A 14,295-nucleotide genomic window follows, 5' to 3' on the forward strand; every position below is an offset into this window, starting at 1 on the left:
AAACACACACTATCATACATACGAGCAAATTTCATGCGGGAACATGTAGCATAGACTATAAATAGATATATTCTCGAACCGATAGTTCAGTAACTTTAAAGTTAAAAAATAAAAAGGAAAACAAAAGTAGATGTATACTTCAAAAATTCACAGTAGTTGCTAAACACTAATGAGTTAAGTTGTCGTGCTCTATATCAACATAAGAGTTTTCTTAAACCAAAATCTGAGCGGCTTTTCTTCCGTTAGCCTCTCGATGTTGTTGTATGTGTTCGTAAGTAGCTAATTGGTTAACAAATGCTTCTAGAACTGGCTTCTTATCCTCCTCCTCCTAAGTGCTTTTATAAACAGAAGCAAACACTACAAGAGAACTGTAGTACATCTTTATTGCCCTCTCTCTCTCTCATTTTCTCGCTCTTCTTCACTTTTAGTGTATTATTAGTTAATTAGTCATCTAGGTGTGTATATGTGTGTGAGTGAGTATTATCTTCGAGATTTATATTAAGTTATAGACCACACCGTTAAATACATTAATATGAAAGTTAAATTGAAAGAGTCGGTAGAACATCGGACAAATATGTTGTTGCATTTTACGACTATTTCTGTTCATGGTTCAAAACCCGACAAGATCTGTTAATAACCTTTCACCATTCTGGTCTCAATAATATAACTATTGCGACTGTTCATATCCATATAATACATCTAATAACCAAACGGAAAAATAAGGAACACATATAGTTTTGTAGTTTATTGAATAATTATTTAAAAAGGCTATTGTTTGTGTATATGAGTTTATCTACACACACACACACACACACACACACTTTACAAATAGACTAGATTAAGATACATTCTGTTTATAAGTTTATTTCAGTTGAATATCGTTTTTATAATTTGGTTGAAAATATATAATATTAAACGATATCTTTTATAATGTCAATCATTACATAAAAAATTTAGAACGTATTAAAATTAATTTCAAGGAATATTTTATTAGTTTGTGGAATCGTTTCGTCTGTTATCTAAATGAAACGACTATGGAGAATAGTTCTTAAAAGTGCATCCCCGCTTGTATCGTTATATAGACATATGTAAATTTGTGTATGTACATACACACGTGTGTGTGTAGAAAGAGAGAGACGCACGCATATATACACACACATACATATGGATGTGTTTATACGGCTAATGTGCTACTTGGGCTTTAACAAACACCTGTCCTTACTTATAACTAACTCTCTTAAACAACTCGCGTTCTCTCTCACACCATCCTTCTCCTTTCACTTCCTAAGCTTTTTTATGCTTCTTTTGCAGGGATTGGGAGAAAGAAAAATCGGTGTAGACGAGACAGTAGTTTGATGCTTACGGTGGGACTTGAAACACAAATCTGATTAAAGCAGTTAAAAAATATAAAATATATACATAGACATATACATCACAAAACTCCTGATACCCTGAATCATAGTAACAATAATAAAAAAAACAAAGAAATTTCATACATTCCATTAAAAAAAAAGACTATTCTGTTAACTTTTTTTTCTCTGTGTTTGTCTTCTTTATACCCAAACATGAAACCTCATACATAAGGAGGGGAGATTCAAGAGACTTGAGCCTAATAAATTTCGCCCTTAAACAAACATTAATCCTGCAAAATATTCTTGAGGTTATTGCTCACATTTTGCTAGAAATAGCAACTAAATCACCCCGACCGTCTTCAAACAGGAAAATACACTTTGGAAAATATAGTACGCAATATCAAAATTTCTGAAAAATCTGTGCTGCAAAATCGTATGAATTAAGCTCAAAGACTGAATTCACCTGGGACAAAATACCAAACCATATTTTAATCAGAAAACTTGCTCATAATATTTGTCAAAAGTAAAAGAGAAATAGTTCTTTGATAGTGTACTGCTTAAATTTGAATTCAGAGATTAATTCAAATATACTGCCAGGTTTTACAACACATCACATATTTATTATCTGAGATTGTCTACAAATACGTACCAGGCTAGGGTAATAATATGTGATAGATTAGTGTCCTCCTATCCATCAGCTTATCTATTTCAGATAATTAAACTAGTGTTTCTTAAGTACCAATTCAAAATTGTTAGACACTTGCACCAAATGATCAATCAGGGTAAGATAAGTTGCATGAATGTATGTTTGCCTATATATATATATATATATATATATATATATATATTATTTTATTTGTTTTTATGTTCAGTTACCATAAAAACAATTTTATATTAATCCCATGCCTCTCTTAGCAGACCGAAACATAAGGGCAACTGTCAACAACATTCTTGTTCAAGAACCACACACATACATATATATATATATATATATATTGTAGATCAGTTTTGATAGGGTACTGTGGATTTGAGGTCCCCGCATGGTTTTTAGTACAATGGCCGTCTGAAAAATTTTACAGAAATCTCCCCCAAAAAAATGAAAAGGGTGTCAGCGTGAAAATTAGTATTTTGTAAGATACATTTTCTTGAAATTCTGAAATACATTCATTCATACATTTCCGATGCCCACCATTTCTGGGAGGGTTTTGGTGCTAGATAAGATTTTTTTTTACATCTGTGTGTGTGTGTACTAAATGCGTGTATGTACGTGTGAGGGTTCTAATATATGTTAAAGTATTTACAAAATCAGATGTTTATAGATATGTGTGTATACATACATCAAGTGTATATACATACATATATATATATATATATATATATTATATATATATATATATATATATACACACACTCGAGGTATATATGCTATTTGTGGGTGTATACACATATATATTTGTATGTTCGTCTTTGCCAACATGCTAAGGCGGTGCTCCAGCATGGCCACAGTCAAATGACAAACAAATAAAAGGATATATATGTATATATGCAACTGTAGATCTCACTATATCATATACAACTTTTAGCTTAGGGAAAATATACAAAAACATGAATACGGGTTTGATATTTAAAATACTAAACGCCTCTGTGTGTAAGTTCTTTGCATTCTTTTTATTTCATATTATATCACTAGAGTTAAATAGATTTTGGTGCAGAAATAGTTTCATTCAACTGTCTATATCTCCTATTTTGTCAATATATTACAGACTTCGTTTATATATATATATATATATATATATATATATAATTACAGACTCCGTTTATATAAATATATATATTTATATATATGTAATTACAGACTCTGTTTATATATATATATATATATATATATTTAATTTCGCGTTCTATAGTATTATTAAGGCAGCAAACCTTTATACTTCTATCATTTTTAAAACAAACTTAATACTGAGGGTACAGTGACAAAAAAGCCAAAATGGTCACAACACTTTTCAAAATATGTAGTACGGGCCGTTCTACATTGGGTTCAAATTCCACCCTGGGTATCTTTGACCTTTTGATAATTTGTAATATGTTGACACATACATTATGTATCAGTTAACAATTTGGGTAGCTGGCATGTATATTCGGTTCAATCCAATGTCTAAGATATATGCACACCTAAACACCTCATTGTACTTGTATATAAAACCATTATTTTTTTTAAAAATCATCCTATACTCCTCGTTCTGATTGTTAATGTATCCTTATCACTGTGAGATATAACTGCTAAAGTAGTGACGTGTGCTGTTCACCAATCGCAAGGTAATGAAGGTCTCGGCAAGCCCAGATGCCAAACGGTTTCAATTCCACGTAGAAGCTGCGTCACTTCATTTAAAACATTACATTTTTCCTTTTCTTTGGCGTATGAGGAGGGGAACCATGGACAAAGCCGTGTCCATGATTCCCCCCTTCTGTGTATACAATACTTGGGCCTTGTGTGCCCAGTCAAAAAGAAACCAAATCCTATTGCTAGGTTAGTATTGAGCTAATTGCCATAGCATATTACTGGCAACATCTCAATATACAAAATCTGCAATCCGGTTTCGCTCTCCCGTTGGAACAATTTCTTTTCTCCTTTATTTTTTTAAAATTCAACTTCCTTGAATGAAAGCATGAACATTAAAGTCTTTTTATCTCACCCTCTTTTAAAAATAATGATTGTTTAGTGTTCATCTGTAAAAATGACCATGCAGAATTAAATAGGCGCAGTTGACTTGGCGATTTTCATTAACATCTTCAGTGTGTTGTGTTGTGTTGGAGAGATTGAACCCCATCTCAATACGATTACTTTTCATTTTAACACCCGGGGATTCCAAGAAAAAAAATTGTCCTGAGATTAGGAAATTACAAGTGTATACGACTTAATACTACTATACTAACACACTCATGTTTAATCCTTTTCAGTGTGTTCATCTGTTTGAGAGAACTTTTGATGAAGAGCGCTCCAAGATGACAATCTAGAACCACGTTATCGAATCCCGCCCTTCGTTTTATGTGGTCAAGAGATCACTTGGCTGCAGTTTCTAACATGTTTAATGACTGTGTAATGCAGCTGTTTTGGGACCATTTTACAATCATAGATTGGTGAATTGTAAGTTCAAGTTGTATGTGTGCACTCTGCTCTAAGAAAAGCAATAAGCTTTAATTTAATCACTCACTCCTCACAGTATATATATATATATATAAATATATATGGGAAGCAGAGTGGTGAAAAAAAATTATAGTTCTCCAGATTTGAGAACTTTTAAATTTGTAAAACCTTCAACAGAATTTAGGTTAAAGGTTTCATGCTTTCATGGGGGCCCGCATCCTTTGAATTGAGACTTATCTCTTTCAATAAACCAATAAATGAGATGTTTTGATATTCGGAGCTTCAATCTTTTCAGCTGAAAATTTCTTAGGTTCAACAATTTTTTAATATATATCTAACGATTTGATTAAAAATAGGTTTCTGCTATAATACGAGTTTATCTATATTTATGTCAGTTATAAGCCTAGGTGAAATAAATTTTTTAATATTGATATCCAGAAAGGTGGTATTAATATCTCATCCTCTTAATATTATTTGCTTGAATTTAGTTAAGGGCTTCCTTGAAATTACTCCTTTCCAGTTCGATAAAATTTGGTACAGTTTGATCCATACATCAATTCACTTCCTCTTTAAATACCTATGTAGGATTGCGTCAATTAAAAAAACCCAGCATTGTTATTATGTAAAATATATGCTAAACAATATAAATAATTTATATTAGTGTAGCAGCGTGCACAGACTTCATAAAGACTTTAACTTCCGGTTCACCAAATCCGTAAACCCTGTCTATGTTTGAATCCACTGCATTTCGATCGAATATCTCATGCGATAATGCATAATTCACCATATATCCCATATGGTAATACATAATTGTTAACATCATTTATTTTTTACATGCATATATATAATATATGGCATGCTACCTTTTATACTGACTCAAAACTATATTTTTCATTTAGGTTGGGACATTATTTGCGGTACATGTTTAGGTTCTTTGCATCGTAATTTCAAATCCCACCGAGGTCTATCTTAGCTTTTAATCATCCTGGAGTCGATAAAATAATGTGCCAGTTACGTACTTAGTTTAATATTGTCGGTTATATAATTCTCTTAAAATTCTGGTCTTGTGCCTTCGTTAGAATTAATTAATTTTATCGCTTTAACAACGTAATAATGTTGATCATTCTATTATGCCTTAGTTAAGATGTTATGACATTTATCATATTCAAATAAGTCCGGTCTTAGTAATTATTTTCAACATAATTTTCTAGATTCAACCAAGAAGTAATTAACAATATTCATCAATATCGCATAAGTTGGGGAAATTAGTGCACTAAAGAAAATTATATTCGCTTTTATCTGAAGAATTTCTTGCATAAAATAAACATCGAAGTAAATCCTAGCAGAGAATTATTCTAAGAAAATAAGTAATCTGAAATATTGGTAATGGTTTGTAAAATAAAATCAAGTAGGTTTTTCCCTGGAGAAAAGGGAGTTCTGTTTTTTTTTTTTTTTTTTTTTTTAGGAGAATTCCCCTTCGAAAACGAAACGGTTACCTCCTAAGCATTGCATTCGAAATTACCTGATTAGATTAAGGTTATTTAACCAAATAACAGCCAAAGCTTTGGATAACAGATTAGTCTTTAAAAAGAGAAAAAATGTTTTGGTAGGTTTTGACGTAAGTGAATTTTAGTAGAAATTTGTATGAGTTGTATGTCAGCGAATAAGCAAAAAGCAGTTTTAGCGGGTTTCTTTGATCTCAACTGTTTCTAATTGTAGACTAGGAAATTCGCTAACCAATAGCATTTCCCAAATGTTATGAGATGGTTCATTCAAAAGAATCGTAACATAAACAGAGCGATTTTTTTTTAAGTTGCTAAGACTGAAGGAATGGGCGAGCCAGTGATCTCTTCAGGCTCTTCGACACTGGTGAGACTGATGTCGTAATTGTTCTCTTTAAACTGTTGCAGTTCAACACCCACAGGATTGATATGAGCAGGGGGAATATACCAGAGGATCGAAGTATATGAGACGTAAGAATACGCATAGTGGTTAATGCAGGAACAGGAGGATTAGGCACAATAAGGGTACCATGTGGTGCACTGACAAATGAGGCTATGACGCCTGTTGATGGCATATTTCTTCTTCGTTGCGAATAGAAATTCAAAATTATAAATTCACATTAAACTAAATATTCTGAAACAGAAGGTTAATTTTTCTTCTTCATGAAATCGTTCCGTAAAATATTTCTAATTAAGGCATAATGTCTGAAATTTGGAGGAGAGTGCTAATCGATTACATCGGCCCCAGTGAGAACTTAACGCGTACTTTCATCAACGCCTGAAGGATTAGAAACACAATAGATCTCGGCGGGATTTGAACCAAGAGAGTAAAGAGCCAGCAGAAATAACGCAAGGCACTTTGTCGACTGTCTAACTATTCTGACATAATCGGGGAACGTGTATTTGGAGGATGGGACAAAAAGAAGTTAAATGTTCATGCGTATCATTTTAATGAATGCGTTAAAATATAAACTATTTATGTAATAGTGGTATCACACACAATGCTAGACATTTTAAAGAAGGAGTACAGACGATATTACTCTTAATACTCCACGCCTGCTTTCACTCAAAGTTGAAAGGCAATATCGGCTATGGTGGATTTTTGAACTCAGAACGAAAGGGAAACAAAATCAAATTTTGTAGTACATAATTACTTTATTTGGGATTCAACTTTTTCTGTCCCTTACGCTTTATTATAGTGAGTAAAGTGTCATTCTAAGAAGATATTTTGCCGAAGTGAAAGAAATTCTAACCCGCTTACTGGTATATTCCCGTTAAAAATATACATTGAGCGCATTTATGTTTGTGTAAGGTATATTCCTTACTTTCTACACAGATATATTTCCATGGGCGTTTTAAAGAAATAATATCAAAATATTTAGAGGAAAGAATTACGTCTACTTCTAAGTACATCTTTCTTTAAAATGTAGAAGTATGTACGTATCGAATAGAATTCAAATTTCCCCCATGGTACACGCACATTGCTATTTTCATATTTAGCATTAAAAACCGCGTAAAGCATCTTTTAAAAACGTGGTCAGTGATGACACAAAAATTAGTTATATCTCTATTCCCCGGGTGTCTAAGTTCAAATTTCATATAATGTGTGTTTTTTTTTTATCACCTGTCTCTAATCCTTAACAAAAAAATAAAAAATATATAATCTCCAGTAAGTCTGACACATCTGGGTAGAAGGACTAAAATAAATAAAAATTAAATAAAAGTATGTCTTAAATATTTCAGCATGGAAATATATATATATATATATATATGTATATATATGATCTAGATATATATATACATCTATATAACACTTAAAAATAAATAACAAAAAATAAAATAAAATTAAATGGTCTTGCACTGAAATGGTTGCATTTAAATAAAATTTCCATTTATTTTTTTGTTCTTCCATCTTCTTGTTCCTTATTTTTTCCCTTTTTATTTATACTGAAGTTGATCCTGCATTCGATCTAAGTTTTATTATTATTATTATTATTATTATTATTATTATTATTATTATTGCTACTACTACTTTGATCTATGTTCGTTATTAAGTGTTTGTTTACCTTCTTAATCAATGATAAATATTTCAGTTGACTGATACGTAAATGGATAATTAAAATAAAATATAATAGAAAATAAAGGTTTATCATTACATTTTAATCAATGAACTAATTAATTGATTATATACTTTCTCATCTTAGGAGACTATTTTTGATACTGAAGTTCTTAGTTTTCATAACTTGAAGTTTAGTTCGGGATTTTAAACTAATCTAGTCAGTTTTATTTCTGTCAAAATTTCTTAATATTATAAAATAATATACAGCATAATATTGTGAATTCCTATCTATTTCTATCATCAACTGAAAGATTTATATAATAAATGAAGTTGTTCTTACAGACATTATAAATTATAAAGACTGTATATCATTAACTTACACTTGAGAAGTTACTTTTTTTCTTTTTAACGTGGATATTTCTAATTATTAATTAAAAGGCATTTAAACACACTTTCCTTAAAATTTGTTGTTACAATGTTAATATTTTCCATTTTGAGAGACATACTCAGAAGAAAAAAAAAGGGGGGGATCGGATCTTCTTCAGTTTCGACGATGATTCAGTTGAAAACCATTGTCCTACTTGCTCATTGAATTAGACAAATGTACTAATTCTAATGCAAAATCAGCCTCATAAACGTAGGCGATAAGGCTGACCGTTCAAAGTAAAGGTATAGTCCATCGGACTGGATCCAGTTTCCGCCAACCCAAATTCATTCAGAATTTTTTGTGAACTAAATTTTGATATTTCCACAGTTTCATTTCCTGTTCAAAATGTTGCCTATCCACATTTCTTTACAAAATTCTTCTCATTTACATTCATTTGTTTCTCTTATTTACACATCAAATCGTTTAACATTTTCTCAATGACTGCATTTTACTAAATTGTAAACACAATTTTCTTTTTCTTTTTTTTTTTTTTGAAATTTTTGCAGAATAAATTATAATATAACCTGTTCTCTGATGAATCATTTTTCCATCAATTTACTTAGAATTATCCACGCTAAAAAGAAGAAAATATATATATTTATAAATATATTTTTCTGTTAATAATTTTTCCTAAACATCTTATTTCAGAATTGATAACAATCAATTATTTTCCCCCTGTAGATCTTTTCAACGACTTCAAAAAAAAAAAATTATATATATATATAAATATATATATATATATATGATAATAAAAATATAAAAAAGTACAATCCAAAACAACAAAAGACCCAAAGTTCTTCAGATATGCTTGGAGTTATATTTACGGAAACAAAATCCATCAACACGACAAGGCATTGCATTAACTTCTCCATATGAAAGGATCTGCGCGAAATTTTTATTTCACCGAACCGAAAATTATTTCTCTCGGCTATGGATATTTTCCTTCTCCCACAGCAACTAACTTAGGTGAGCTACTTTCTCTGATGCGATGGGTTTGCTATATATATATATATTATATATATATATATATATATATATATATATTATATATACATATATATATATATATAATTCTGCCAACATTTTTACCTATCTCACCTTTTTTTAAAAAAAAGAACTTGGACCTTAAACTAAAAAAAAATATTGATTGAATGAAAAAGTAATATAAAAGCCAAAACAAAACAAAAGAAAAAATAACAAAGGATAAAAAAAATTTAAACTATTTTCACAGTTTATGATATTGAGTTCGTACATTTGTTATTCAAACTATTTTTTTTCTCTCATGTTTATATTGTATTATATCAAATTGTAAAACCAACCTTGTAACACATCTCACATTGATTTTTTTCCCTGTTTTTAGTAAATGTTTTAAATAAGTTGAAATTTGATGGATTTTTATTTTACTTTTCTCAATGTGTTTTGTTCTTCGTTGTTTGTTAGTAAACAATTTGTTATTGAAAGTTTGCTTATTTCATTCTAAGATAAACTACAACATATGCACTTGGTACAGGTGTGAAATCTTAAGAATGAGAAAGAGATGTGATGTTAGCTTCTCTCAGATTACTCCGGTCTAAGACGACCATGCAAGGAATAATAATAATCATGCACGTGTGTGTGTATATATATATACACATACACTAATCATAAGACGCATATACACACCATAGACACTTCAAACATAACAGATTTTAATTATGTAAAAGACAAAAACTACAAAATGGTTAAAACTTTAATTTATTATTATTATTATTATTATTATTATTATAGAAAGCCGTGTTACTTTACTTTGATGTTTCTGCGTTAAGGAAATAAGACTAAAAATCCCAGGGTTGTTGAGTACTCTACAATTACTAGAATAATTACCTCCTCTCCCAATTTTATCGTTGTGTATATTGGCTATGCTACTTAGGACAGACAAGGTTTCCTGTACTTAAAACAAAACAAAATCCAAAAGCGCGAACTACTAGTAATTCTCATTAACATCCATTTTGATTACCTTCACTACGTTGGAGAATACAAGACTGATTCTATCTTTTTAGAACTTAGATATAAAATAATGTAAGACACTAACTATCGGTATATATTTGTTTTCAATGGAACTTATAAAGTTATATATGAATGAATATTTATAGTAACTTTTAATATATTCATTTTAGAAATGATTCACTGTATTTTAGCGTTAAAACAATGTAGACGAAATATACATATATATCTTCGTAAATTAAACTGCGAAAAATATACTATTGATATTTATTTATGCTTTAATGATTGATAATTAAGCAACGAAGATTAGTTGTGTGTATATAAGAGAGGAATTTGAAATTTTAGATCCTCTCATTCTAATTACTGATTGCAAAGTGGTCACCAAAAAAATTGAGTGAAACGTAATAGTGTGAGTACAGACGCGTGTTCTAGTGGATAGGGTGTTTAGTGCAAGGGTGCTAGGTTACGGGTAGGACGAAGTGGCACGTTGTGATAATATTGAGGAAATGTATTCATTGTATGTTATTATAGTACATCCACCTGAAAAGAAGTAAACTGTGGCAGAGTGAGCATTACCCTTCGTTACATTGGTGTTGAGTTTGGGGCCCATTGTTGTGGTCATGTACTCTCAGATAAATCGAATTATATTCAGTTAGGTCCAGTTCTCATCCACTAATATAGAGCCAGAGGACTAATGGTGTGTAAGCGAATATGCAATATATATATATATAAGTATATATATTTGCGCGCACACTCACATTTTAATGTATATATATATATATATTCATATACTTATCTGTATGCATATTCATGTATGTTTATATATACAGACATGCATATACATGTATATATATATATATATATATTCATATGTATGCATATACATGTGTAGATATATATATATATATATATATATATATATATATATATATATATATGTATGTATGCACATATATATATAGACATATATATATGTATGTATGCACATATATATATAGACATATATATATGTATGTATGCACATATATATATAGACATATATATATGTCTATATATATATCTATGTAAATACATTTGTGCGTGTATGTACATAAAGACACATATAACAGAATAATTATAAAGAGTGCACTATCGCAAAAATTAAAATGTAACAATTATATATAAGTGAAAGCATAGAACATATCGAATCAATTGCAAGTACAAAATATATTAATATACCTCTGAGAAGAAAAGATTGAATGAGATGAAGACACACACACACACACACACACACACACACACACACACACACCACACACACACACACGCACAAACGTGTAATATATTTTTTTCCTGTCTTAATTTCCATGCCGGCATTGGTTAGACGAGAGTTTAAGACGATCAAATAGACAGTATAAGCGGTGTTGGATATATATATATATATATATTTTGAATATTCTTATTTATAATATATGAAAATTTATTTCGTAACCAAACACCCAATGTTAGTCTATATTATTTAGTGTACATACTAAATATGTATATAATTCATATATATTATAGGTACTTATTTGCTTACGTGGTTGCTTAATATATATATAAATATATATATATATATATAAGGATATACATATATATGTATGCATGTAAAGGGATATATATATAAGGATATACATACATATATATGCATGTATGCATAAGGATATATATATATATATATAAGGATATATATGTGATATATATATATTATATATATATATATGATATATATATATAAGGATATATATGTGATATATATATATTTATAATATATATATATGATATATATATATATGGATATATATATATATATATTTATGTATAAATACTTGAAATATATTTGTATATACTAACACATACGACACAGTCAGACATACTCACAGACACACACACACACACACACATATGCATACATTGTATGTTCTTATGTATACATGCACAAATATTGAAATGCCATTTTAACAATACATATTCCATCTCATCTGAAGTCAAATGAGATTCTTATTATTATGCACCTACAATAACTAACCCTCATCGGACCTCCCACCTCCAAAGACTTTTAAAGTGTAACATCCCGGTACCAGTCTAGCTCTTGTCTGCACAAGCCACGGATTACAGTATACGTGTATGCTGGCCACAATTTAGTACTGCCAGCTGTCCGGTGCACTTCGGGCCTTCACTAGTAGTGCTAGGGCAATTAAGCAATAATGGCTTTGTACCGAGCCATTATTAAGACAATTTTTCTCTCGTTTTTGATAATGGTTGTTTATTAATTTGATATATACCAGAAAACTATATGTAAATAAATATATTTGTGTGCACGTCCGTGCGTGTGCTCAAATAGATAATTTATATATACGCTTCTTATATAAATAAATTAATCTAGCATATGTATTTATATGTGTGTGATAAATACAACAAAATATTCGCCTGTTATCTTAGCATGGGTTAGAATAATGTATATAAATTATAAAATGGTAATATTAATTTTATTTGATAAGTGGAAGAATTTTTAGAGCATCCTAGAAAATGATTTGCATTAATTGATTAGGTAATTTGCCTAACAGGTACAAATCCTACAGGAATATCTTCACCTTTCGGCTTTTCGTATTCGATAAACTGCAGAACCAGAAAAGTACTAGGTTAAATAATATTAACTAAATTCATCTCGTCTAAATTGGTAGCATTGTGCCAAAATGAAGAAAACCAGTGAAAGAGATGCACTGGCAAATGGCTTGGTAAAATTCGACTTAAATATCCACCGAGGTAATTTCCGGATGAGAGAACTAAGTTACCAGATGTGTACTGGTGTACATGGTATCGATTAACAGCTTCTCAGGTCTTGTGACTGAATACGGAAATTCATATATTTCAATATTTGATAACTTAAAGTGTATGTATGATTATATACATGTATACATATGTAAAAATAAATTATGTTTTATGTGTACGGTATATTTATAGTAAATACGTGTGTGTGTGTGTGTGTGTGCTTATGTGATTTCTTCAAAATATGATAGATATAGAATTTACTGAGGAATAACGTAACATTTATATAGCATTTGTAAAAAATATAGAATATAAGATAGAATATAAATTGTATTTCTATATTTTTGTGATGTATAGATGTAGGTATAGATATATATATTTATGTATACAAAATGATATACGTATTTCATGTTCAATACAGGAACACAGATCACAGAAAATATATAATAAAGAAAAAGAAAATAAATTAAATTAAAATAGCGTACATAAGAATCTTATACCTACAAATTCTAACACATTTTGCATACATTAGGAAAATACTAGTATACGTGTTCGTATAAGGTATACAAACACACACCATAAATAAATATTTGCATGTTGCATGACTTCCGTATAAAAACATGTATGATATACAAATACAAACAGTTATACATACATATGGATACCCCATTTCACGGACATATAAAAAACATATTAAGGATTACAGTTAACAAGTAAATTAATTATGAATATAAGAATTCAAAACTTGCATCACTCAAAATCTGTATCACATATAAATATTTCATACACCATTTTAGAAAACTGTATAATCTTCCAACACACACACACACACACACACACACACCACACACACACACACACACACACACACACACACCTATCTATATATATATATATATATAGTGTAATACAATATAATGGGTGCATATTTTATGAATCATAAATGTATAAAAATATATGACTTATATATTAGAGACGTTTTTTTTCTAATATAAATACCATAAATATGTTTTTTCGTATATAATTTTTCTATATAA

General features: G+C 29.7%; 1 long non-coding RNA gene across 1 annotated transcript; it reads left to right on the forward strand.

Moving 5' to 3' along the window:
- The first annotated feature begins 3,249 nt into the window (after positions 1-3,249).
- On the forward strand, positions 3,250-11,409 carry LOC118761426. Its single transcript, XR_004997368.1, has 2 exons — positions 3,250-7,774; positions 11,364-11,409. It is a non-coding gene; the product is annotated as an uncharacterized LOC118761426 (long non-coding RNA).
- The last annotated feature ends 2,886 nt before the right edge of the window (positions 11,410-14,295 follow it).

Source organism: Octopus sinensis, unplaced genomic scaffold (assembly GCF_006345805.1).
Source record: "Octopus sinensis unplaced genomic scaffold, ASM634580v1 Contig13441, whole genome shotgun sequence".
In the NCBI taxonomy this organism is placed as follows: domain Eukaryota; kingdom Metazoa; phylum Mollusca; class Cephalopoda; order Octopoda; family Octopodidae; genus Octopus; species Octopus sinensis.